This window comes from Pristiophorus japonicus, chromosome 3 (genome assembly GCF_044704955.1).
Source record: "Pristiophorus japonicus isolate sPriJap1 chromosome 3, sPriJap1.hap1, whole genome shotgun sequence".
Taxonomy (NCBI): Eukaryota; Metazoa; Chordata; class Chondrichthyes; family Pristiophoridae; genus Pristiophorus; species Pristiophorus japonicus.
The window spans coordinates 57,481,387-57,506,819 of NC_091979.1; positions in this window are offsets into that span (position 1 = coordinate 57,481,387).

Sequence of the window (25,433 nt, forward strand, 5' to 3'; positions counted from 1 at the left end):
ACCCAATCCAGGTGCACGACCGCAAAATGTAACCAATGTAAATCACTGAACCAAGGTGTCATGATACAAACTGTAACTTCCTTTCTTTGTACTTGCACTGTGTTTGATGTTAATGTAACGGGCCTGCTGCACAATCTTGCTGTGGGGAGGCAGGGAAATGATGTATGTAGCCATGGACACACATAGGGATCACATCCAGAACCCACAGGAACCTCCACTGCATCATCGAACCATCAAAACTGGTAACCACTACCCAGCGTTGTGGCAAAAGGGAGTGAGCCAAGCCAAAGCACAGCGAAGGTGCAAGGACTATTGGCACTTCAATCTGGGGAGAGCTAAGCCAGAGCACATATGAAAAGGTAATCGACACAAAGGACTTGGGGGAGAGTGATGTTATATATGCAGACTATAGATATACTCTCTGTGTAGTCACTGTATAGTCGCATAAGATAGAGACTTGTTACCTGATGTACTATCAATAAGGTTTACACTGTGTATATACTATGCTGGCACCACTAGAGGGTGCAACTGGTGGAGACCGGGTTTTCCTGCCCCTGTGGCAGAGGCTTTCCACCAGTGGGCACTGTGGTGGGAGACCTGCAGAGGTGTGCGGGGCCCAGTATAAAAGGCTGCCCACCATGCTTGTGCCTCAATCTGGAGTTACGAATAAAGGACCAAGGTCACTACAGTTTGAGTACAACACATTGCCTCGTGGAGTCATTCATAAGTGCATTACAGATATAACAGCTTTGGTCTTTGCAATCTTCTCCTCGGCCTACCGCTTGGTGGCCAGAAAGCACGCCTGAGTCAGGCGGTAGGTTCATTTAAAATGCACAACAATTCCCGATGATGCACATAGTAGAATTGCCATTGTAGGAAAGTACTGGATGGAGCATGCACTGCACGTGCTTTATCTACTATCAGCTAGCATTTCAGCTGAACAGGAGCCAGCAGATATGTTTGTCTTTATTAGAAACACAAGATGGCAGATGGGATAGCAGCTCACTGGGGAGCTCTCCCCGAACAAGCCTTCATCTAACGCCATCTTCAAAGCCTCTCTCTCTCAAACCTCCCCCGCTCACTGTCTAAGCCCCCTCTGGTCTTAATTCCGACCCTCAAAGCACTCTAACTACCCCTTAAACCATGCTGCAAGGGCCTACTGCCCATTCCCCAAAACCAACTGTGGCCTACGTTTCCAGGCCAACATTCGCGCTGTCAAGTCCCTCCAGTTGGACACTCGCTTCTTGCTCCCCATGGACGACACAGCTGCTCCAAGTGACCCCTGGCAATCCCCGGCGATCTCAGTGGTGGTGAGCCTTCGACCAACTTCACAAACATGTTTGGGCCTACATCACGCGCGAGCCTTCCCTCCCAGCCTCCCTTCATCCATCGATGACATCCGGGCCTCCTTCATCCATGGACGACGTCTGGGCCTCCCTTCATCCATCGCCGACGTCCGTGCCTTCATTCATCCATCGGTGACGTCCGGGCCTTCATTCATCCATCGGTGACGTCCGGGCCTTCATTCATCCATCGGTGACGTCCGTGCCTTCATTCATCCATTGGTGACGTCCGGGCCTTCATTCATCCATCGGTGACGTCCGTGCCTTCATTCATCCATCGGTGACGTCCGGGCCTTCATTCATCCATCGGTGACGTCCGCGCCTTCATTCATCCATCGGTGACGTCCGGGCCTTCATTCATCCATCGGTGACGTCCGGGCCTTCATTCATCCATCGGTGACGTCCGCGCCTTCATTCATCCATCGGTGACGTCCGGGCCTTCATTCATCCATCGGTGACGTCCGGGCCTTCATTCATCCATCGGTGACGTCCGCGCCTTCATTCATCCATCGGTGACGTCCGGGCCTTCATTCATCCATCGGTGACGTCCGCGCCTTCATTCATCCATCGGTGACGTCCGTGCCTTCATTCATCCATTGGTGACGTCCGGGCCTCCCTTCATCCATCGGTGACGTCCGGGCCTTCATTCATCCATCGGTGACGTCCGGGCCTTCATTCATCCATCGGTGACGTCCGTGCCTTCATTCATCCATTGGTGACGTCCGGGCCTCCCTTCATCCATCGGTGACGTCCGTGCCTTCATTCATCCATCGGTGACGTCCGGGCCTCCCTTCATCCATCGGTGACGTCCGGGCCTTCATTCATCCATCGCCGACGTCCGGGCCTCCTTTCATCCATCTGCGACGTCTGGGCCTCCCTTCATGCATCGGCGACGTCTGCGCTTTCATTTTTCAAGCGGTGACATCCTGGCCTTCCTAAATCCATCGTTGACGTCCAGCCTCCCTTCCTCCGCCGACATCCGGACCTCCCATCCTCCGGCGACGTCCGGGCCTCCCTTTTTCCAGCGACATCCTGGCCTTACTTCATCCATCGACAAAGACCTGGCTTCCCTTCTTCCAACAATGACCTGGGTTCCCTTCTTCCAATGACGACCTGGTCTCGCTTCTTCCAGTGACACTCTGGAGTCGAGCACATGGTGAGCACAATGGCTGTGGTCACTCTGACCGCTCTGACCTCTCCTCCTTCCACAAAATGGACCTTAACCTTCCCAATGCCTGCCCCCAGCCAGGTCTCAGATCCCTTACCATCTCACCAAAGGGCGCTGCTCAGCAGCTAGCTTATAGCTCGCAACTCGCCATAGGCAATTAGGCTCATACAACAGTACCTGGTCTCAAGTCGTCTTGGATCCCCTTGCCACTGGACCAAGACCATGCTCAACCAAGCCCGTGTGGTAGCCGGTGTGCAATGACCACCCCACATTAAAATAACTCAAGCACAGACATCTTCCACCCTTCAATATGAAGTTTGGGACCTGGGACGTCAGGACTCTCATGGACAACTCCAACAGCGACAGGCCGGAACACCACACCGCCAGAGTTGCCCGGGAACTTAGATACTTCGATGTCGACATCGCCGCCCTAAGCGAGACCTGGCGGGCAGAGGAAGGCCAGCTCAAGGAACAAGGTGGAGGTTACACCTTCTTCTGCAAAGGAAAACCAGAGGAAGAACGCCGCCTCCATGGAGTCCGTTTCACCATCAAGAATGAGCTAGTCGACCGCCTCAGAGACTACCCCTGTGGGATTAGCGAACATCTCATGACTCTCCGACTCACCCTATCCTGGAACCAGTGCACCACAGTCATCAGTGCGCACGCCCCAACACCCGATGCAACAGATGAGACCAAAGAGGGTTTTTACTCCAGTCTCGAAAAATCCCTGTACCGCGTCCCTACGGATGACAAACTGATCCTCTGTAGGATTCAGCTTCCCAAGAATTGTTGGACATTATCTGGACATTGCATTTTAATATTTCTCACTGCAGAAAAGCTGGAAGCCTGTTTGTGGGAGGGGCCCAGGTACTTTTCCATGTTGTACTTGAAATCCACGTCTGCTGGGCAGGGGTGGTCTGGGAAGTTACAATGGCCAGGATAAGACAACTCATCACATGTAATGGGCAAGGATGGTGGGTCCATTGTTAAGCAATGTGAACTCATCCGAGATAGATGATGATTATGAACTGGTCAGTGATCAAGCCATTACCTGGATGAGATAACCCCGAGTGGCGGGAAACCAGAACAAAAGAAAGAAATTAAGCCCAGACCAGTTGGAAGCAAAGCCCCATCACCAACCATCACTGGAATACATATGGGCTACTCAGACAGAAGCCTCGAAACAAGAAAAACTGGATCAACTGGGCTTGTATTCACTGGATTTCAGAAGAATGAGAGGGGACTTCATAGAAACGTTTAAAATTCTGATGGGTTTAGACAGGTTAGATGCAGGAAGAATGTTCCCAATGTTGGGGAAGTCCAGAACCAGAGGTCACAGTCTAAGGATAAGGGGTAAGCCATTTAGGACCGAGATGCGGAGGAACTTCTTCACCCAGAGAGTGGTGAACCTGTGGCATTCTCTACCACAGAAAGTTGTTGAGGCCAATTCACTAAATATATTCAAAAAGGAGTTAGATGAGGTCCTTACTACTAGGGGGATCAAGGGGTATGGCGAGAAAGCAGGAATGGGGTACTGAAGTTGAATGTTCAGCCATGAACTCATTGAATGGCGGTGCAGGCTAGAAGGGCCGAATGGCCTAATCCTGCACCTATTTTCTATGTTTCTATGTTTCTATGTTTCTATAATAAAGCCTGTCATGGAGTGCTGGACCAGGCGCAGTTGCAGGGGGAACCAAGGAACCATTGGCTCAGGACCCTAGTGTCAAAGAGTTTGCCCTGGGTTAGGGCAAAGTCTAAGAACTGGTTTGACCCCGAGGATCTCCAGAACACGGAGGCCGGTGTGCTCCGTCACATGAGTCAGGCATTCAAAGCCGGCGTGGTGGAGGAGGTCAAACCAGTTCATGAGATGAAGCCAGTGAGGGTAGTAAAAGGGAATGACACCAGGAAGGGGTTAGCTCAGAGAGGGTAGGACGTGTTTCGGGTGTGGGAAGACAGGTCACTGGAGGAGAGACTGCCCAGTCCCGAGGATGGGGCAGGAAAAAGGGGATTCTCCAGTGCCTAAGACAAAACATATCGAGGCGAAGGGACCGACCGCGGAACAATTTGATGACTTTCGGACAGTTTTTGTGCGAGAGCAGGGAAGCGTAGACGCTGCCATGAGCAGGGAAATCCCGACCGCTCCAGTAATCCCACCACTCTGACTAGCACGCACCCAGCCTGAGTACCTGTGTTCGCTCACATACGATGAGTGGAGTAGACCACGCGTGAAGATGGGGGTGGAGAAGGTAGAGGGGAAGTACTTGATGGACACCGGAGCTTCGAGCACGGTGATCCATGCGAGTAACCCGACCGATACACCCTGGTCCAGCAAGGTTCCATTCGTGGGGTTCACCAGGTACGAGCAGGCGGGGGCGATTAATGGTGGGGAGGACTCCTTTTTGGAAATAGCAGCCAGCGGGGACAGTTTGATCACGGTGCTGCTCCAGAAGTGGCACGGCAAGCTGAGACCCGTGGTGCACTCCTCAAAAGTCCTCACAGATGTAGAACAGGGGTACTCCAATTGCGAGAGGCATCTCCTTGCCACGCATTGGCCGAGAAGCACTCCCAGCACTTCATGGGGTCATCCAAAATCATTCTACTGACCCACCATACCCCCACTCAGATGTTGTTAGATGGGAGAATAAAGGACGGCACAGTGAGCAGTGCTCGCATTGCTCACTGGACTTTATTGCTCTCACAGATGAATCTGAGAATGGAAGGCCTGTGTGAGCCCAAGTTGGCAGCTAACATGATCTATGCAGGGGCGGTCCATAAGTATTCAGTAGAGGGAGTATGGGACGTAGACATAGGATTTCGGGCCTGGTTACACCCCACGGGCCGCGAAATATATGTCGACGGATCCAGTTCAGTGGTAGCAGCAGAGCGTTTCACCTGCTGCGGGATTTATGACCCGACGGCAGGCATTGCAAGGGCCATTAAACTCCTGAGCACCCTGAGCGCTCAGCACGCCGAACTGTCAGCGGTGGTGTACGTCGTTACCCACGCGACGAGTTCCCGACCCCATACACCATCTGCTCGGATTCCATGTTCACATGCAATTCGTGCACCGAATACTTGGCTATCTGGTCTCATTGTGGTTTCATATCCGCAGACGGGAAACCCTTAGCAACCAAACCCACTGTTGCAAAGGAGCTCAGAGGCCACGGGAACCCAAGGAAGCCATTACATTCATAAAGTAAAGGCCCACTCCAAGGCAGAGCCCAGAGGGGAAGGCAACCAAAAGGCTGATGAGTTAGCCAAGGAGGGAGCCAAAACAGGAGAGTTTTTGGACCCATACAGGTCCAGCCCAGCAGCAACAGTCCGGGACAAAGGGGGAACACAAGGGAGTGTAGGGGTAGCATTGGCCTGGGACTTGAGGAAAGTCCAGGCACAGGATCCCGTCCTCAAGGTTGTCCTGAAGCAGCTGGCTAGGGGAAAAAAGGTAGAAAGCCCGTTCGGGGTAGAACAGGCAGGGTGGTAGCCGCAACTGAGGGAGGATGTCCGCGATTTTTGTGCAGACTGTCTGGTGTGCGCATCGAACAACCCCGATCCCCAGAAAAGAAAGATTCCCATGCGACATAGGGGCAGGGTAGAGGGACCATGGCAGTCAGTACAGGTCGATTACATCGGGCCATTGCCCAACGAGAACGGGGGTTACAAGTACTGTTTGGTCCTAATGGACGTTTTCTCGAAGTGGGTTAAAGCCTTCCCTTGCTGATCAGCTACGGCGTTGGCGATGGCACGGATCCTGGTGAGGAAAGTGTTCTCTAGGTGGGGACTGCCGCAGATCATGGAGTCCAACCAGGGGAGCCACTTCACAGGGCAAGTCATGCAGGCTACCTTGAAAGTGCTAGGGTTAGAACGGAAATGGCATGTGGCTGGCGACCCAATCATTGGGGGTTGTGGAGCGACATAATTGGACCATCAAAGAAAGGCTGCGGAAGGAAACAGGACAGTCCCCGAAAAAGTGGGTTGAGGTCCTGCCATTTGTCCCGATGGAGGTCCGAGCCAGCCTTTCCAGAAGCACAGGGAATTCCCCACATGAGCTCATGACTGGTAGGGTCATGCGCACGCCCACCCATGTTCTGGCATCAGTTCTCACAGCGGGGCAGGTGAGAGAGGTAAACCGGGACAAGTTTGTCAAGAATCTGTCCAAGCACTTGAAACAGATTCGTTGGCAAGCTGCTAGCAACATGGGGAAGCAGCACCGGAGCAATCGGTTGCTGCTCGAGCCCCGGAGAACCCACGAGTGGAAGGTAGGGGATCAGGTCATGGTCCGCAATTACACTCGGGTGGGTACGTCTGAGCCTTTGTAGATGGGACCCTACAGCATCATAGATAAGGCCAGTCCCAGGGTGTACGCGGTTAAGCTTCCGAAGCGCATGAAGTGGTTCCATGTGACCCAGTGCACGTTGTTTAACCCGAGGTAAAGATCCAGAAACAGAAAGAAGCACCAAGGCACTATAAATAGCATGGTGGACGCAGGTCTTCCTCCCATAGTTTGGAACAGTGAGGAGCCCGTGGTGGTGGTTAGGAGCAGTAGCAGGAAACACGGCCAAGAACGCTATGGTCGCTTCCAACACACCGCCAAGGAACCGTAAAAGGCCCAGGGTCATAGAGATCCAGCAGGGCCACCCAGAGACGGGTGGCAGTGTATATAGTTTCCTTCTCAGTTTCATGTTTTTACAGAGTGTGTTTTGATGAAGCCAGACCTGTAGAGGTATACCCTCGCACAGAAAGGTTGTTGTTTCTTTGTATCTTCACAGGAAGCCGAGAGAAAGATGGAGACAACCCTGGTAATCGTTCTTTGGAGCTTGGCCGGAACATGGTCATCATCATCATCATCGTAGGCAGTCCCTCGGAATCGAGGAAGACTTGCTTCCACTCCTAAAGTGAATCCTTTAGTGGCTGAACAATTCAATGTGAGAGCCATAGATCTTGTCACAGGTGGGGGGGGGGTGGGACTGATTTGCCGCACGCTCCTTCCGCTGCTGCGCCTGACCTCTTCACGCTCATGGCATTGAGATTCAAAGAGCTCAGCGCCCTCCCAGATGCACTTTCTCCACCCAGGGCAATCTTCGGCCAGGGACTTCCAGGTGTTAGTGGTGATGTCGCACTTTACCAGGGAGGCTTTGAGGGTGTCCTTGTAACGTTTCCGCTGCCCACCTTTGGCTCATTTGCCATGAAGGAGTTCCGCAGAGAGCAATTGCTTAAGGAGCCTCGTGTCTGGCATGCGAACTATGTGGCCTGCCCAGCGAAGCTGATCGAGTGTGATCAGTGCTTCAATGCTGGGGATGTTAGCCTGGGCGAGGACATTGATGTTGGTGCGCCTGTCCTCCCAGGGGATTTGCAGGGTCTTGCGGAGACATCGTTGGTGATATATCTCTAGCGACTTGAAGTGTCTTCTGTACATCGTCCATGCCTCTGATCCATACAGGAGGGTGGGTATTACTACAGCCCTGTAGACCATGAGCTTGGTGATAGATTTGAGAGCCTGGTCTTCGAACACTTTTTTCCTCAGGCGGCCAAAGGCTGCACTGGTGAATACACCGACTATATCCTGGAGTGCGCAGTCCACGTACTGCAGCTCAACGAGAGAGGATGGGATGATTTTGGACCTGGCCTAGAGGCAGTGTAGGTTAAACATCTTCCCAATGGTTCTGTAGTTTAGTTCCACTCCAGCGGGGAGCTTGTTGACTGTGAGGTGGAGTATGGCAGCGAGGAAGATTGAGAAGAGGGTTGGAGCGATGACGCAGCCCTGTTTGACCCCAGTTCCGACGTGGATTGGGCCTGTAATGGAACCGCTGGTAAGGATCACGGCCTGCATATCGTCGTGGAGCAGGCGAAGGATGTTGACAAACTTTTGGGGGCACCCAAAACGGAGGAGGACGCTCCATAAGCCCTCATGGTTGACAATGTCAAAGGCCTTTGTAAGATTGAAAAAGGCCATGTATAAGGGTTGGCGCTGCTCCCTGCAGTTTTCCTGCAGCTGTCACGCTGCAAAGGTCATGTCTGTTGTGCCCCGTAGGGGATGAAATCCGCACTGTGATTCCGGGTGGAGCTCCTCGGCCACAGGGAGAAGACGGTTGAGGAGAACTCTAGCGACTGATAGCAGAGAGATTCCCCTGTAGTTGCCGCAGTCGGACTTGTCCCCCTTTTTAAAGATGATCATGGCCACTGCATCTCTGAGATCTCCCGGCATGCTCTCCTCTCTCCAAATGAGAAAGATGAGGTCATGTATTTGCGCCAACAGCGCCTCTCCACCATATGTTAGTGCCTCAGCAGGAATTCCATCAGCATCTGTAGCCTGTTATTCTTGAGCTGTTTTATGGCTCTGCCTACCTCGTGTAGTGTTGGGGTCTCACTGAGGTGGTGGCAGGACGCATGCTACGGCATGGAGTAGAGAACACTCAAGTCAAAGGCAGAGTCTCAATTGAGGAGATCTTCAAAGAGCTCCTTCCAGCGGGCGCTGACAGCCTCGGTGTCCTTGATTGTTTCCCCGTTCTTAGAAACATAGAAACATAGAAAGTAGGTACAGGAGTAGGTCATTTGGCCCTTCGAGCCTGCACCACCATTCAATAAGATCATGGCTGATCATTCACCTCAGTATCCCTTTCCTGCTTTCTCTCCATACCCCTTGATTGCTTGAGCTGCAAGGACCATATCTAATTCCCTCTTGAATATATCCAATGAACTGGCATCAACAACTCTCTGCGGCAGGGAATTCCACATGTTAACAACTCTCTGATTGAAGAAGTTTCTCCTCATCTCAGTCCTAAATGGCTTACCCTTTATCCTGAGACTATGTCCCCTGGTTCTGGATTTCCTCAACATCGGGAACATTCTTCCTGCATCTAATCTGTCCAGTCCCGTCAGAATTTTATGTTTCTATGAGATCCCCTCTCATCCTTCTAAACTCCAGTGAATACAGGCTCATTCGATCCAGTCTCTCTTCATATGTTAGTCCTGCCATCCCGGGAATCAGTCTGGTGAACCTTTGCTGCATGCCCTCAATAGCAAGAGCGTCCTTCCTCAGATTAGACCAAAACTGAGCACAATATTCCAGGTGAGGCCTCACTAAAGCCCTGTACAATTGCAGTAAGACCTTCCTGCTCCTATACTCAAATCCCCTAGCTATGAAGGCGAACATACCATTTGCCTTCTTCACCGCCTGCTGTACCTGCATGCCAACTTTCAATGACTGATGTACCATGACACCCAGGTCTCGTTGCACCTCCCCTTTTCCTAATCTGCCGACATTCAGATAATATTCTGCCCCCATGTTTTTGCCACCAAAGTGGATAACCTCACATTTATCCACATTATACTGTATCTGCCAATCGTTTACCCACTCACCTAACCTGTCCAAGTCACCCTGCAGCCTTTTAGCGTCCTCCTCACAGCTCACACCGTCCCCTCCAACTTCATGTCATCTGCAAACTTGGAGATATTACATTCAATTCCCTCATCCAAATCATTAATGTATATTGTAAAGAGCTGGGGTCTCAGCACTGAGCCCTGTGGCACCCCACTAGTCACTGTCTGCCATTCTGAAAAGGACCCATTTATCCCGACTCTCTGCTTCCTGTCTGCCAACCAGTCCTCTATCCACATCAGTACATTACCCCCAATACCATGTGCTTTATTTTTTCACACCAATCTCCTATGTGGGACCTTGTCAAAAGCCTTTTGAAAGTCCAAATACACCACGTCCTCTCCCTTGGCCACTCTACTAGTTACATCCTCAAAAAATTCCAGAAGATTTGTCAAGCAGGATTTCCCTTTCAGAAATCCATGCTGACTTGGACCGATCCTGTCACTGCTTTCCAAATGTGCTGCTCTTTCATCTTTAATAATTGATTCCAACATTTTCCCCACTACTGATGTCAGGCTAAACCGTCTATAATTCCCCATTTTCTCTCTCACTCCTTTTTTAAAAAGTGGTGTTACATTAGCTACCCTCCAGTCCGTAGGAACTGATCCAGAGTCAATAGACTGTTGGAAAATGATCACCAATGCATCCACTATTTCTAGGTCTACTTCCTTAAGTACTCTGGGATGCAGACTATCAGGCCCTGGGGATTTATCAGCCTTTAATCCCATCAATTTCCCTAACACAATTTCCCACCTAATAAGGATTTCCTTCAGTTCCTCCTTCTCATTAGACCCTCAGTTCCTTAGTCTGTCCGTAAGGTTATTTGTGCCTTCCTTCGTGAAGACAGACACAAAGTATTTGTTTAACTGGTCCGCCATTTCTTTGTTCCCCATTATAAATTCACCTGAATCTGACTGCAAGGGACCGACGTTTGTCTTCACTAATCTTTTTCTCTTCACATATCTGTAGAAGCTTTTGCAGTCAGTTTTTATGTTCCCAGCAAGCTTCCTCTCATACTCTATTTCCCCCCTCCTAATTAAATCCTTTGTCCTCCTCTGCTGTATTATAAAATCCTGCACCTATTTTCTATGTTTCCATGTTTCTATGTTTCTATGTAAGTGTGGAGGTTCCTCCGTGGATCCGGATATGCTCACATGCTCTCGTCATTGTACAGTTTTAGATTGTGATATAGCTGTTGTGTACTTCTTGTAAAAAGAGAAGTCAGGCACTCCGGAGTCGATTGGAGGCTGTAGTTAATGAACCTTGAATGTAACTTTCTGGTATATATGTGGTAACCGTGCGGTGCATGGTTGTATTTCGGGGACGTATATTCGGGGTGTTTTAAAAGTAAAAAGTGATAGATTGGCTGGGAACCACGAAGCTTGCTCACCAGCTGATGTTGATATGTTCTCAAAGGACTCTTAGAAACATAGAAACATAGAAAATAGGTGCAGGAGCAGGCCATTCAGCCCTTCTAGCCTGCACCGCCATTCAATGAGTTCATGGCTGAACATGAAACTTCAGTACCCCCTTCCTGCTTTCTCGCCATAACCCTTGATCCCCCGAGTAGTAAGGACTTCATCTAACTCCCTTTTGAATATATTTAGTGAATTGGCCTCAACTACTTTCTGTGGTAGAGAATTCCACAGGTTCACCACTCTCTGGGTGAAGAAGTTTCTCCTCATCTCGGTCCTAAATGGCTTACCCCTTATCCTCAGACTGTGACCCCTGGTTCTGGACTTCCCCAACATTGGGAACATTCTTTCTGCATCTAACCTGTCTAAACCCGTCAGAATTTTAAACGTTTCTATGAGGTCCCCTCTCATTCTTCTGAACTCCAGTGAATACAAGCCCAATTGATCCAATCTTTCTTGATAGGTCAGTCCCGCCATCCCGGGAATCAGTCTGGTGAACCTTCGCTGCACTCCCTCAATAGCAAGAATGTCCTTCCTCAAGTTAGGAGACCAAAACTGTACACAATACTCCAGGTGTGGCCTCACCAAGGCCCTGTACAACTGTAGCAACACCTCCCTGCCCTTGTATTCAAATCCCCTCGCTATGAAGGCCAACATGCCATTTGCTTTCTTAACCGCCTGCTGTACCTGCATGCCAACCTTCAATGATTGATGTACCATGACACCCAGGTCTCGTTGCACCTTCCCTTTTCCTAATCTGTCACCATTCAGATAATAGTCTGTCTCTCTGTTTTTACCACCAAAGTGGATAACCTCACATTTATCCACATTATACTTCATCTGCCATGCATTTGCCCACTCACCTAACCTATCCAAGTCACTCTGCAGCCTAATAGCATCCTCCTCGCAGCTCACACTGCCACCCAACTTAGTATTTTCCGCAAATTTGGAGATACTGCATTTAATCCCCTCGTCTAAATCATTAATGTACAATGTAAACAGCTGGGGCCCCAGCACAGAACCTTGCGGCACTCCACTAGTCACTGCCTGCCATTCTGAAAAGTACCCATTTACTCCTACTCTTTGCTTCCTGTCTGACAACCAGTTCTCAATCCACGTCAGCACACTACCCCCAATCCCATGTGCTTTAACTTTGCACATTAATCTCTTGTGTGGGACCTTGTCGAAAGCCTTCTGAAAGTCCAAATATACCACATCAACTGGTTCTCCTTTGTCCACTTTACTGGAAACATCCTCAAAAAATTCCAGAAGATTTGTCAAGCATGATTTCCCTTTCACAAATCCATGCTGACTTGGACCTATCATGTCACCATTTTCCAGATGCACTGCTATGACATCCTTAATAATTGATTCCATCATTTTACCCACTACTGAGGTCAGGCTGACCGGTCTATAATTCCCTGTTTTCTCTCTCCCTCCTTTTTTAAAAAGTGGGGTTACATTGGCTACCCTCCACTCCATAGGAACTGATCCAGAGTCAATGGAATGTTGGAAAATGACTGTCAATGCATCCGCTATTTCCAAGGCCACCTCCTTAAGTACTCTATGATGCAGGCCATCAGGCCCTGGGGATTTATCTGCCTTCAATCCCATCAATTTCCCCAACACAATTTCCCGACTAATAAAGATTTCCCTCAGTTCCTCTTCCTTACTAGACCCTCTGACCCCTTTTATATCCGGAAGGTTGTTTGTATCCTCCTTAGTGAATACCGAACCAAAGTACTTGTTCAAGTGATCCGCCATTTCTTTGTTCCCCGTTATGACTTCCCCTGATTCTGACTGCAGGGGACCTACGTTTGTCTTCACCAACCTTTTTCTCTTTACATACCTATAGAAACTTTTGCAATCCGCCTTAATGTTCCCTGCAAGCTTCTTCTCGTACTCCATTTTCCCTGTCCTAATCAAACCCTTTGTCCTCCTCTGCTGAGTTCTAAATTTCTCCCAGTCCCCAGGTTCGCTGCTATTTCTGGCCAATTTGTATGCCACTTCCTTGGCTTTAATACTATCCCTGATTTCCCTAGATAGCCACGGTTGAGCCACCTTCCCCTTTTTATTTTTACGCCAGACAGGAATGTACAATTGTTGTACTTCATCCATGCGGTCTCTAAATGTCTGCCATTGCCCATCCACAGTCAACCCCCTAAGTATCATTCGCCAATCTATCCTAGCCAATTCACGCCTCATACCTTCAAAGTTACCCTTCTTTAAGTTCTGGACCATGGTCTCTGAAATTACTGTTTCATTCTCCATCCTAATGCAGAATTCCACCATATTATGGTCACTCTTCCCCAAGGGGCCTCGCACAATGAGATTGCTAATTAATCCTCTCTCATTACACAACACCCAGTCTAAGATGGCCTCCCCCCTAGTTGGTTCCTCAACATATTGGTCTAGAAAACCATCCCTTATGCACTCCAGGAAATCCTCCTCCACCGTATTGCTTCCAGTTTGGCTAGCCCAATCTATGTGCATATTAAAGTCACCCATTATAACTGCTACACCTTTATTGCATGCACCCCTAATTTCCTGTTTGATGCCCTCCCCAACATCCCTATTACTGTTTGGAGGTCTGTACACAACTCCTACTAACGTTTTTTGCCCTTTGGTGTTCTGCAGCTCTACCCATATAGATTCCACATCATCCAAGCTAATGTCTTTCCTAACTATTGCATTAATCTCCTCTTTAACCAGCAATGCTACCCCACCTCCTTTTCCTTTTATTCTATCCTTCCTGAATGTTGAATACCCCTGAATGTTGAGTTCCCAGCCCTGATCATCCTGGAGCCACGTCTCCGTAATCCCAATCACATCATATTTGTTAACATCTATTTGCACAATTAATTCATCCACCTTATTGCGGATACTCCTTGCATTAAGACACAAAGCCTTCAGGCTTGTTTTATTAACACCCTTTGTCCTTTTAGAATTTTGCTGTACAGTGGCCCTTTTTGTTCTTTGCCTTGGGTTTCTCTGCCCTACACTTTTCCTCATCTCCTTTCTGTCTTTTGCTTTTGGCTCCTTTTTGTTTCCCTCTGTCTCCCTGCATTGGTTCTCCCCCTGCCATATTAGTTTAAATCCTCCCCAACAGCACTAGCAAACACTCCCCCTAGGACATTGGTTCCAGTCCTGCCCAGGTGCAGACCGTCCGGTTTGTACTGGTCCCACCTCCCCCAGAACCGGTCCCAATGCCCCAGGAATTTGAATCCCTCCCTGCTGCACCACTGCTCAAGCCACGTATTCATCTGCGCTATCCTGCGATTCCTACTCTGACTAGCACGTGGCACTGGTAGCAATCCCGAGATTACTACTTTTGAGGTCCTACTTTTTAATTTAGCTCCTAGCTCCTTAAATTCGTTTCGTAGGACCTCATCCCTTTTTTTGCCTATGTCGTTGGTACCAATGTGCACCACGACAACTGGCTGTTCTCCCTCCCATTTCAGAATGTCCTGCACCCGCTCCGAGACATCCTTGACCCTTGCACCAGGGAGGCAACATACCATCCTGGAGTCTCGGTTGCGGCCGCAGAAACGCCTATCTATTCCCCTCACAATTGAATCCCCTATCACTATCGCTCTCCCACTCTTTTTCTTGCCCTCCTGTGCAGCAGAGCCAGCCACGGTGCCATGAACTTGGCTGCTGCTGCCCTCCCCTGATGAGTCATTCCCCTCAACAGTACCCAAAGCGGTGTATCTGTTTTGCAGGGGGATGACCGCAGGGGACCCCTGCACTACCTTCCTTGCTCTACTCTTCCTGCTGGTCTTCCATTCCCTATCTGGCTGTGGACCCTTTCCCTGCGGTAAGACCAACTCACTACACGTGATACTCACGTCATTCTCATCTCTTGAAATATCATAGGAGGGACTGTAGGTATCGGCTCCCCAAGCATTGTTGGACATTATCTGGACATTGCGTTTTAATATTTCTCACTGTAGAAAAGCTGCAAACCTGTTTGTGGGAGTGGCCCAGGTACTTTTCCATGTTGTACTTGAAATCCATGTCTGATGGATGGAGGTGGTCTGGGAAGTTACAATGGCCAGGATAAGGCAACTCATCACATGTAATGGGCAAGGATGGAGGGTCCATTGTTAAGCAATGTGAACTCATCAGAGATAGATCAGATATGAACTGGTCAGTGATCAGAGCCATTACCTGGATGAGATAACCCCAAGAGGTGGGAAACCAGAATAAAAGAAAGCCATTAAGCCCAGACCAGTTGGAAGTGAAGCCCCATCACTAGCCATCACTGGAACACACATGGACCACTCAGATAGAAGACTCGAAACAAGGAAAACTTTATTGAGCTAGAAAAGGCAAACAGACTGGGGATATAAAAGGGGCTGTGTGGCCACAGCTCTCTCTCTTTTGCTCTCGCTTGCTTCGCCTCTACAAGAACCGAGCACCCCGTGTGGGACAGAGAGAAGAAACCAGTATAGAACCAGAAGAGACACATTTTCACCAGGAGAAGCAACGAGTAAGCCAACGAATTAGTGAGCATCATCGCTGCCCACGCATCTTTTTAAGATCACAGCCACTGTGTGAGGAGGTTTAGTGGGTTCTCCCGACCAAGCCTTAGTAAGGGGAGGTTTTGCTGCAAGGACCATAGGGGCGTACACTGTAGATCCGAGCAAAGGGTTTAGACGTTAGATACTTCGCGGTAGGAGCAGTTTAGACATGCCAGGTTATTATATTGTATTACATCGTCACTGTGTTTACTTGTATTGCTATGTTAAGATAGCTTTAATAAAGCATTGCTGGTTGAGACCGAGGTATTTGCCCATGACATTCATCTGTTCAGTATAGTAATCACTCCCAGGTCTAGAACTATTGTAACTTGGGGGTGTGTCGAAAATATCGAAGGGAAACCACTTACACCTCCTCGGCAACTTCAACACCAGGGTCGGCAAGGAAACAGACCTCTGGGGAGGTTTGATCGGCAGAGAAGGGGTAGGGAAAGCCAGCTCCAGGGGTACCCTGCTCGTGACAAAATGCGTAGAATATGACCTTGTCATCACTAACACCTTGTTCTGCCAGAGAGACAAGTATAAGGTATCGTAGCAACACCCTCGCCCCAAACACTGGCACCTGCTCGACCATGTAATAGTTCGAGTCAGGGACTGCAAGGATGTGCGCATCACCCGCGCCATAACAGGTGCTGATGACTGCTGGATGGACCACTGCCTTATCCGTTACATCATCAACATCAACATAACCCCTAAGCAGCGACGGCAACAGAAACAATGCCGCAAAAAAATCAATGCCGGGGCACTCAAAGACCCAGTTAAGAGAGCCCTATATAGCCAGCGCCTCACTGCTGAACTGGCGACCCTTGATAACCCCGAGACGCAGAATGCCCACAGCTCTTGGTCTGCCCTCCAGGTCACCATAACCAATGCCTGTGAAGAGATGCTCGGTCACTCAACCAGGAAACACCAAGAGATCCAAGAACTAATAAATCGCAAGCGCAGGGCATTTCTGAACTTAAAACAACAACCCAACTCGGGAGCAGCAAAGGAGCATTACAAGGTCCAACAAAAAACCCGTGACCTAAAGAATGGATGGTGGGTGGAGAAAGCACAGGAGATCCAGCAGCTGGCCGACAGCCATGATGTGCGAGGATTCTTCACCGCAGTCAAGTCCACCCACGGTCCAAGCACCCAAGGCCTCACCCTACTACTAGCCAAGAACGGGGAGACACTCATCAAGGACACCGAGGTAGTCAGGACCCGCTGAAGGGAGCATTTCGAAGATCTCCTTAACCGAGACTCTGCCTTCGACTTGAGTGTCCTCGACTCCATCCCGCAGCATGCTACCCGCCACCACCTCAGCAAAACCCCAGGCCTGCACGAGATAGAAAAGGCCATTTGTCAGCTTAAGAACAACAAGGCAACGGGAGTGGATAGAATCCCTGCTGAGGCATTAAAGGATGGTGGAGAGGCTGTATTGGCACGAATGCATGACCTCATCTCTCTCATGTGGCAGGAGGAGAGCATGGCGGAAGATCCCAGTGGTGCAGTAATCATGACCAGTTTTACAAAAGGGAACAAGTCCGACTGTGGTAACTATAGAGGAATCTCCCTGTTATCAGCCACAGGGAAAGTCGTTGCTAGAATCCTCCTCAACCGTCTTCTCCCCATGGCTCAAGAGCTCCTCCCGGAGCTACAGTGCGGATTACGTCCCCTCTGGGGTACAACAGACATGATTTTTACGGCACGACAGCTGCAAAAAAATGCAGGGAACAGTGCCAGCCCTTATATGTGGCCTTTTTTGACCTTACAAAGGCCTTTGACACTGTCAACTACGAGGGACTATAGAGCGTCCCCCTCCGTTTCAGCTGCCCCCAAAAGTTTGTCACCATCCTCCGCCTGCTCCACGATGACATGCAAGCCATGATCCTGACCCAACGGATCCATCACAGACCAAATCCACGTCCGAACCAGGGTCAAGCAAGGCTGCGTCATCGCGCCAACCCTCTTCTCAATCTTCCTCGCTGCAATGCTCCACCTCATACTCAACAAGCTCCCCGCTGGAGTGTAACTAAACTACAGAACCATTGGGAACCTGTTCAAACTTCGTTGTCTCCAGGCCAGATCCAAGACCATCCCAATCTCTGTCGTCGAGCTACAGTACGTGAATGACGATTGCATCTGTGAACATACAGAGACTAAACTCCAAGTCATAGTCACCATTTTCACTGAGGCATAAGAAAGCATGGACTTTACACTAAACATCCGTAAGACAAAGGTCCTCCACCAACCTGACCCTGCCACACAGCACTGCCCCCCAATCACCAAGATCCATGGCGAGGCCCTGGACAACATGGATCACTTTCTATACCTGGGGAGCCTATTATCAGCAAAGACAGACATTGATGACAAGGTTCAACACTGCCTCCAGTGCACCAGTGAAGCCTTCGGCCGCCTGAGGAAAAGAGTGTTCGAAGATCAGGCCATCAAATCTGCCACCAAGTTCATGTTTTACAGGGCTGTAGTGATACCCGCTCTCCTGTATGGCTCAGAGACATGGACCATATACTGTAGATACCTCAAATTGCTGGCGAAATACCACCAACAATCTCTCTGTAAGATCCTGCAAATCACCTGGGAGGACAGAGGCACCAATGTTAGAATCCTCGATCAGGCCAACATCCCCAGCATCGAAGCACTGACCACACTCGACCAGCTCCGTTGGGCAGACCACATGCCTGACACAAGACTCCCAAAGCAAGCGCTCTACTTGGAACTCCTACACGGCAAGCGAGCCCAAGGTGGCCAGAGGAAATGTTTCAACGACATCGTCAAAGCCTCCTTGATAAAATGCAATATCCGCACCGACACCTGGGAGTCCCTGGCCAAAGACTGCCCTAAGTGAAGGAAGAGCATCCGGGAGGGCGCTGAGCACCCTGAGTATCGTTGCTGAGAGTAATATGTCCTTACTATGCAGTACAAATGCACACGAGGCCCATACTTGAGAGAAGGTCATTCTGTGACCAGTAACCTTTAATAGCCAGCACTGAACTGATGAAGGTGGGTGGAGCTTCCCCTTTTATACCTGAAAGTCCAGGTTAGGAGTGTCTCCCACAAGTTCACCACCTAGTGGTCAATGTTCTCACGGTGAACAACTTAGGTCAGTTTATACCTGGGTTACAATGACAGTTAAATACATGACATCACCTCCCCCCCAAAGTCTTATTGGGATCATAGATTAAGTCTGTCTGGTGGCTTACGCTCTCTTGTAGAGCGCCTGAGTTGGGGCTCCGGTTATTGTGCACTGGCCTGAGTGTCTGCTGTTTGCGCTGCCTCAGGCCTGTCTGGACTGCCCACGGTGACTGGGCTCTCCTCCACATGGTTCCAGTGTTCGGTCATCTGTGGAGGAGTGAACTCTACACCGTGTTCTTCCTCTGCTTCTTCAATGGGATTGCTGAACCTCCTTTTTGTTTGATCCACGTGTTTGCGGCAGATTTGTCCATTGGTAAGTTTAACGACCAGAATCTTATTCCCCTCTTTGGCAATCACAGTGCCTGCGAGCCATTTAGACCCCGAAGCGTAGTTGAGAACAAAGACAGGGTCATTGACATCAATACATCATGTCCTCGTATTCCCGTCATGGTAGTCACATTGTGACTGGCGCCTGCTCTCAACAATTTCTTTCATGGTGAGGTGTATAAGGGATAACCTGGTTTTCAGCGTCCTTTTCATTAGCAGCTCTGCGGGTGGGACCCTTGTGAGCGAGTGTGGTCGGGATCTATTAGCCAACAGGAGGCGTGATAAGCGGCTTCGTAGGGAACCCTCTTGGATTCTGAGCATCCCCTGTTTGATTATCTTCACTGCTCGTTCCGCCTGGCCGTTTGAGGCCGGCTTGAACGGTGCCGTTCTGACATGTTTGATACCGTTTCTTGCCATGAAGTCCTGGAATTTAATGCTTGTAAAGCACGGGCCAGTGTCGCTGACCAAGACGTCCAATAGACCATGGGCGGCGAACATTGCCCGTAGACTTTCTACCATGGCAGAGGATGTGCTTGAATTGAGAATGTCACACTCGATCCATTTGGAGTAGGCGTCTACTGCAACTAAAAACATTTTTCCCATGAAAGGACCTGCGTAGTCCAGATGATTGCGTGATCATGGATTGGCGAGCCAGGACCAGGGGCTAAGGGGGACTTTCCTGGGCGCATTGCCCAGCTGGGCACACGTGTTGCACCTGCGAGCACAAAGTTCCAGGTCTGCATCTATCCCTGGCCACCAAACTTGTGACCTGGCAATTGCCTTCATCATGACAATGCCCGGGTGCTCATTGTGGAGTTCTCTGATGAACATCTCTCTGCCCATCTGGGGCATGACTACTCGGTTTCCCCATAGTAGGCAATCATCCTGAATCGAGAGTTCATCCTTGCACCTGTGAAATGGTTTGAATTGCTCAGGGCGTGCCCCGTACGTGGCTACCCAGTTCCCATTCAGGACACATTTCTTGACTAAAGACAGTAGCGGGTCTCCATTTGTCCAGACTTTAATCTGATGGGCTGTCATTGGTGAGCCTTCGCTTTCGAAAGCTTCAACAGCCATGACGATCTCAGCAGCATGCTTGGTTGCCCCCTCGGTGGTGGCTAGTGGGAGCCTGCTGAGTTTTCAGTGCCCAGTCTGTGCCGAATTGTATAGTCATAGGCAGCTAACGTGGCACCTCTCTATGTGGGCCGATGCATTTGCATTTATGGCCTTGTTGTCGGCCAAAAGGGACGTTCGGGGTTTGTGATCTGTCTTCAGCTCAAATTTCCTGCCAAACAGGTACTGGTGCATTTTCTTTACAGCATTTACACATGCAAGCGCTTCCTTTTCTACCATCCCGGAGCCCTGTTCTGCCTGGGACAGACTTCTGGAGGCATAAGCTACCAGCTGTAACTAATCCTTGGCATTAAGATGCAGCAACATACACCCGACTCCACAGGACCACGAGTCGCACGTTAAAACAAGTTTCTTACATGGGTCATATAGCGTGAACAGATTTTTGGTGCATACCAAATTTCGTGCTCGATCAAAAGCCCTTGCCTGGCTGTCCCCCGAGACCCATTCACGACCTTTGCGTAGGAGCACGTGTAGCGGCTCTAACAGCGAGCTCAATTTGGGAAGAAAGTTACCAAAATAGTTCAGGAGCCCCAGGAACGAACGCAGCTCTGTCGTGTTACGGGGTCTGGGTGCTGTCTGGATCACTTCCGTTTTGGACGCAGTAGGTCTGATCCCGTCTGCAGCTACCCTCATCCCCAGGAATTCTACCTCTGGAGCTAGGAAGACGCACTTCGCCCTTTTCAGTCGCAGCCCTACCCGGTCCAGTCTACGTAGCACCTCCTCCAGGTTGTGGAAGTGTTCTTCAGTATCACAACCCGTGATGAGGATGTCGTCTTGAAAAACCACTGTGCTTGGAATCGACTTGAGGAGGCTTTCCATATTTCGTTGAAAGATCGCGGCAGCCGAACAATTCCCGAACGGACATCTGTTATACTCAAACAACCCCTTGTGTGTCATGATGGTGGTCAGCTTCTTCGACTCACTTGCCAGCTCCTGGCTCTTGTAAGCTGAGGTCAGGTCCAATTTTGAAAAAAGTTTGCCGCCGGATAGCGTCGCAAAGAGGTCCTCCGCTCTCGGTAGCAGCTATTGGTCTTGGAGTGACACCCGATTGATGGTGGCCTTGTAATCACCACATATCCTGACAGACCCATCCGCCTTGAGCACCGGCACAATCGGGCTCGCCCAGTCACTGAATTCGACTGGTGAGATGATGCCTTCCCTCAGCAAGCGGTCCAATTCACATTCTATCTTTTCCCGCATCACGTACGGCACCGCTCTGGCCTTGTGGTGTACTGGCCTGGCGTCCAGATTTATGTGAATCACTACTTTGGTCCCCATGAAAGTGCCAATGCCGGGTTCAAATTTGTCCAAGACCTGTGAGCATGATATTCGCTCCACAGAAGAAATTACATTGACATCGCTCCATTTCCAGTTCATGACAGCCAGCCAACTCCTCCCCAGCAGTGCGGGACCATCCCCCGGGACAATCCAGAGTGGCAACTTGTTCTCCGAATCTTTGTGGGTCACGACTACCTTGGCGCTGCCGAGCACCGGAATGATCTCCTTTGTATATGTCGGTAGCTGTGCGTCAATCGGCAATAATTTTGGCTTCCTGGCCTTGGACGCCCACAACTTGTCGAACTGTTTGATACTCATCAGGGACTCGCTGGACCCTGTGTCTAGCTCCATTGATACTGGGATGTCATTGAGGAGCACTTTCATCATGATCGGTGGCATCCTGGTGTATGAACTGTATATGTGCTCCACATGAACTCGCTGAACTTCAGCTTCCAGCGATTTCCCCCAGTGTCCATTTGGCCTCATAGGGCTTATATCGGGCCCATCCTCCTCGTACATCAACCTGGCTGCAGGCTTCCTGCACATACCTGCCAAGTGACCGCTGACATTGCAGTTTCTGCAGGTATATTGCTGATACCTGCAAGCTCTGGCTGTGCGTTTGCCTCCACACCTCCAACATGAGCCATTGTTGGAAACAAAAGGTCCATTACCAGTCGATCGTCTCTGACTGTCTCTGTAACTGTCCTTAAACGCACCATTGACAGGTGTTGATGGCCCCATTCTGGCCGCATTGGCATGAATCGCCGTTCAGCTAGCCATTGTCTCTGTTGAATTCCCCCTTTGGGTTCGGCTACATGCTCGGGCATATCCGATTGCCCCTGTCTGCCTGGAGAACTGTGTGCCGTGTTAACAATGTTGACTCCCTGTCCATTTGCTGCATTTAAAAGAAGATTTTTGTCAAACATCATTCTGGTCTCTTCCTCCCCTGAGATAAATGTCTGGGCCATCAAAGCCGCCGTTTCCAGGGTCAAGTCTTTAGTCTCAATCAGTTTCCTGAAAACCCCAGCGTGCCCAATGCCCTCAATAAAAAAGTCTCGCAGCATCTCCGCTTTGCATGCATCTGGAAACTTACATAGGCTCGCCAGTCGCCGGAGGTCTGCCACGCAGTCTGGAACGCTTTGCCCTTCTTGCCGCCGGTGCGTGTAAAACCAGTATCTCGCCATGTGCATGCTGCTCGCCAGTTTAAAGTGTTCCCCGATCAACTTACTGAGCTCTTCAAAAGTCTTATCCGCCGGCTTCTCTGGCACTAGAAGGTCCTTCATCAGGTAGTACGTCCTGGATCCACAAACCGTCAGAAGATGAGCCCTGCGTTTGTCGGCCGAATCCTGTCCCAGCCATTCCTTAGTGATGAACTTTGCTGTAGTCTCTCAATAAAATCGTCCCAATCATCACCAACACAGTACTTCTCTTCTGTGCTGCTAGTGGCCATGCTCACGAGGTTTAAATCCCAGTTTCTCGTTGCCAATAATATGTCCTTACTATGCAGTAGAAATGTACACGAGGCCCATACTTGAGAGATGGTCACTCTGTGACCAATAACCTTTATTAGCCAGCACTGAACTGATGAAGGTGGGTGGAGCTTCCCCTTTTATACCTGAAAGTCCAGGTTAGGAGTGTCTCCCACAAGTTCACCACCTAGTGGTCAATGTTCTCACAATGTACAGCTTAGGTCAGTTTTTACATGAGTTACAATGATGGTTAAATACATGACAGAGATCATGCAGTAAACAAGAGCAGGCAGCGGAAGGAGCATGCGGCAAATCAGTCCCACCCACCCTTTCCTCCAACGACTCTCTGTCCCACCTGTGTCAGAGACTGTAATTCCAGTATTGGACTGCACAGTCACCTAAGGACTCACTTTTAGAGTGGAAGCAAGTCTTCCTCGATTTCGAGGAACTGCCTCTGATGATTGTGTTTATTTGTGTAGGGCCAAGAGGAGCCGGAGTGCACGTGGGCTCCACAAACGCATCTGAGGCCTCTGCAGCTCTGTGTCCCACTCCTCATGAGATTATTCCCCACATCACCCAACAGATCTATTTTATTATAGCCCAGAGCTGCCGGGCTACCCTGCGACGCTTGTTTTACACCTGCAGCCATCTGACCGAATGCGAATGAGGCCCGGCTCTCAAATTGGACCGGGATTCCCATCAGGAACATAAGAACTTAAAAATTAGGAGCAGGAGTAGGCCATTCTGTTCTTCGAGCCTGCTCCACCATTCAATAAGATCATGGCTGATCTTCTATCTCAACTCCACTTTGCTGCAATATCCCCAAATGCCTTGACACTCTTAATATCCAAAAATCTATCAATCTCTGTCTTGAATATACTTCAACGACTGAGACCCCACAGCCCTCTGCGGGGTAGAGAATTCCAAAGATTCACCACCCTCTGTGAAGAAATTTCTCCAAATCTCTAATATGTCCTTACTATACAGTATAAATGCACACGAGGCCTGTACTTGAGAGAAGGTCACTCTGTAACCAGTTACCTTTATTACCAAGACCTCAAGAGACTGAAGGTGGGTAGAGCTTCCCCTTTTATACCGGAAAGTCCAGGTTAGGAGTGTCTCCCACAAGTTCGCCCCCTGTGACCAATGTTCTCAAAGTGTACAACTTAGGTCAGCTTATACATGGGTTACAATGATAGTTGAATACATGACAATCTCAGTCCTAAATGGCCGGCCCTTTGTTCTGAGACTGGATTGAGAACTGGTTGACAGACAGGAAGCAAAAGAGTAGGAGTAAATGGGTACTTTTCAGAATGGCAGGCAGTGACTAGTGGGGTACCGCAAGGTTCTGTGCTGGGGCCCCAGCTGTTTACACTGTACGTTAATGATTTAGACAAGGGGATTAAATGTAGTATCTCCAAATTTGCGGATGACACTAAGTTGGGTGGCAGTGTGAGCTGCGAGGAGGATGCTATGAGGCTGCAGAGTGACTTGGATAGGTTAGGTGAGTGGGCAAATGCATGGCAGATGAAGTATAATGTGGATAAATGTGAGGTTATCCACTTTGGTGGTAAAAACAGAGAGACAGACTATTATCTGAATGGTGACAGATCAGGAAAAGGGGAGGTGCAATGAGACCTGGATGTCATGGTACATCAATCATTGAAGGTTAGCATGCAGGTACAGCAGGCGGTTAAGAAAGTAAATGCCATGTTGGCCTTCATAGCGAGGGGATTTGAGTACAGGGGCAGGGAGGTGTTGCTACAGTTGTACAGGGCCTTGGTGAGGCCACACCTGGAGTATTGTGTACAGTTTTGGTCTCCTAACCTGAGGAAGGACATTCTTGCTATTGAGGGAGTGCAGCGAAGGTTCACCAGACTGATTTCCGGAATTGCGGGACTGACATATCAAGAAAGATTGGATCAACTGGGCTTGTATTCACTGGAGTTCAGAAGAATGAGAGGGGATCACATAGGAACGTTTAAAATTCTGACAGGTTTATACAGGTTAGATGCAGGAAGAATGTTCCCAATGTTGGGGAAATCCAGAACCAGGGGTCACAGTCTAAGGATAAGGGGTAAGCCATTTAGGACCGAGATGAGGAGAAACTTCTTCACCCAGAGAGTGGTGAACCTGTGGAATTCTCTACCACATAAAGTTGTTGAGGCCAATTCACTAAATATATTCAAAAAGGAGTTAAATGTAGTCCTTACTACTAGGGGGATCAAGGGGTATGGCGAGAAAGCAG